A 3,194-nucleotide genomic window follows, 5' to 3' on the forward strand; every position below is an offset into this window, starting at 1 on the left:
AAAAATTTTTTTTTTTTTTTCCCTTTTTTTCCCCCCAATTATTTATTATTAGTAGTAGTAGTATTTAGTAGTAGTTAGTATTAACTTGTTGTTATGTTGTTATTACAGTTATCATTATTGTTATTGCCTTATTTTATCATTAATATTATTATTATTATTATTTTATTATTATTATTATTAATCATTGTTTTACTATTGTTATTATTACTGTATTGTCATTATTATCTTATTGTTTTATTATATTATTTATATCATTTCTCATATATTCCTTTCTGTTATTATTATCATTCTTCTTCTTATATTATTATCCTTATTCTCATTATTGTTATTATTGTTATTATTATATTTTTTATTATTTCTATTATTGTTATTATTAAAATTTTTATTTCTATTATTGTTATATTTATTATATCAGCAGCAGCAGCAGCAGCAGCAGCACCAGCAGCAGCAGCAGCAGCAGCAGCAGCAGCAGCAGCAGCAGCAGCAGCAGCAGCACAGCAGCAGCAGCAGCAGCAGCAGCAGCAGCAGCAGCAGCAGCAGCAGCAGCAGCAGCAGCAGCAGCAGCAGCACAGCAGCAGCAGCAGCAGCAGCAGCATAGCAGCAGCAGCACAGCAGCATTCTTAATCTTATTATTAATATTAATTCTATTATCATTATTATCATTATCGTTAGTATTATTACTGTTTTCATCATAATCATCATCTATACTATTATTATCGTTATTATTATCAGTAATACTATCATTATTGTTATTCTTAATCTTATTGTTATTATTACTATTATTATTATATTATTATTATTATTATTTATTATTATTATTATTATTATTATTATTATTATTATTATTATTATTATCATCATTATTTTCATTATTGATATTATCTGTTATTTTCATCATTATCATCATCTATACTATTGTCATCATTATCATCATCACTATCATTATTATCAATAACACCATCATTATTGTTTTTATTATTACGATTATTTTCATCACCATCATCATCTATATATCTATCCATCATTGGTATAGTTGGTGGTTATGATTATATTAACATCAAACTTCTGCTGTAGATAATCATGTTATTCTGTAATAATGGAAAATGCATATTTATTATTCTAATATATTTATTTTAGGATGTAATTAATTTGATTTTATCAAGTTTCTCACTTTTTTTCATCTTTATATATTTGTTGTCATTCAGGTGATCTCCCCAAAGGCAATAGTTGATTACCAATAGCTATCAAAATGGAATAGATGGTAAGAGAAAAATCACCAACACACATGATTAGGTAATTCATGTATTTTTTTTGTTTGGTTAAATCCAACAGACGACTGACGTTGAAAGAATTATTGAATAGTTTAATTCAGGATGGATGATCAGACTAGTGCGTGAAACGTCGAGAAAATATAAATAAGATGCACAAAAGCTTTAAGATTGACAGAAATATTCCATAATTAATATAATAGCAAGATATCGACAAAAATGTGAAATAACCTAAAAAAAACGGAAAATTATTCCTGAATCTGTGCGGTGACAACAATCGCACGAGAGAGATAGAGCAGAGCCTAGAGAGAGAGAGAGAGAGAAATGGAGGGAAGTGGAATCAAAAGGAACTGTCCTTAAAGAGGTAATTACATCGGATTGACAAGATTCTGCTGTTCTATCTGTATTTTCGGAATTTTTAACTAGATTTGTTCCTAAAGCTTACTTTCACTCGTAATCTTTTTATCATCTGTATTTATTTCCTTAAGTGTTAAGTTTTCTTCTGTTGTTTTCATTCCTTTTTTGTTTTCTCTCCCAGTCATTCACTTTTTTGTTCTTATACAGTTACCTCTGTTTTTTCAGACTACCTTTCCCTGGGCACAAGGGAGGTTTTAAAGAATTGCCATTAAGTATGATGCATGGTACAGATTTTCTCATGTCTTTTTCTCCCAATCATTAAGTTTTGCGAATATATTACCAGGAAAAGTCTCTGACAGTTTTGCTCTATTTTACTTCTTTTCCATTAGTATTAGCTTTCAACTAGCTTGTTGTGAAATTGCATTACAGGTAATCTGCATTTTATGGTCCTTGTATACAGTGTTTTGCTATTGTTTTCTCATGTCTCTCTTTTTTTTGGTAATGTTTTTCGTTTCACACACCATCCAATCTTGCAGTTATTTATTTCTCTCTTTTCAACTAGCCCTACATATGCATGAATTTATTTTCCTCGCCAGTTATAAAATTTGAATGTGTTTGTTCCCCTCTAAGATTTGTCCCTATTATTACCAATCATTCCCAATCCCTACCTGATCTGTGATCTTTCTCTTCGCGCTGCCATTTGTCCAACCTATATCTTAATTTCTACCCCCCCCCTCCTTTTTTTTCTTTTTTTTTGAGCTTGCTTGCTTACTTGCTTAGCAGATTATTTCAAGTATCTGTCCATTACAGGGCAAATATTACCTTGTACATTGCTGTGGGAACAGAAACTACTTCTTGCTAATTCTTGGTGTTTTGCCACCCATGAATTGACATTTTGATCTTCTTACAAGATATGCCGTCAAAAAATGGCACCCAGCTGAACATAAGTAATCCTACTTGCTACAAAATTATATTATATAGTTTTTTGCAGGGATGTTGCAAAAGCACTCGACTTGCTACACTCGCACATCACCAATTTAATTCAACAATCTAAGCTTCCATGACTAGACATGTCTGCCGGTTGAATATGGGAGCTCTGCCCCCCAAACCCCCTGGGAAACACTATCTTCATCTCATCAAAGCAAAATAGAGCTGAAATATGGGAACACTGAGTGGACTTAGTCTGTGAGTGGTACTTCGAGATCTTCCTTTATGTTTTGGCATTATCATTTTGTATCTGCAGATTATTCTTTTACTGATAATTGAAACTTTTTATCCTCTGTAGAGTATCATTTCATTTTGCATTACCGTAATGCTCCCTCCATAAAGTATTAACAATACTACAGTGTATTCCAAGCAAAGTTATTCTTAGATAGCAACTGATCCTTATGCAATACAGCACAAGTTGAAAGCCCTTTAAGAAGATAAAGGATTAAAAGAACAAGAAAAATTGAACTGTACGCACCTTGCCAAACTTTTCTGCCATCACTGCATCACTTTGCAGCACTGGCTTTGCTGGAATGAGGCGTGAACAAGGAAGTTTCGATGTTGCACTAGAGGTCAGAAAAT

General features: G+C 31.8%; 1 pseudogene; it reads left to right on the forward strand.

Moving 5' to 3' along the window:
* Positions 1 to 2,516, forward strand: part of LOC119578471 — an 8,974-nt pseudogene extending 6,458 nt beyond the window's left edge.
* Positions 2,517 to 3,194: the final 678 nt, after the last annotated feature.

The sequence above is a fragment of the Penaeus monodon genome, chromosome 11, assembly GCF_015228065.2.
Source record: "Penaeus monodon isolate SGIC_2016 chromosome 11, NSTDA_Pmon_1, whole genome shotgun sequence".
In the NCBI taxonomy this organism is placed as follows: domain Eukaryota; kingdom Metazoa; phylum Arthropoda; class Malacostraca; order Decapoda; family Penaeidae; genus Penaeus; species Penaeus monodon.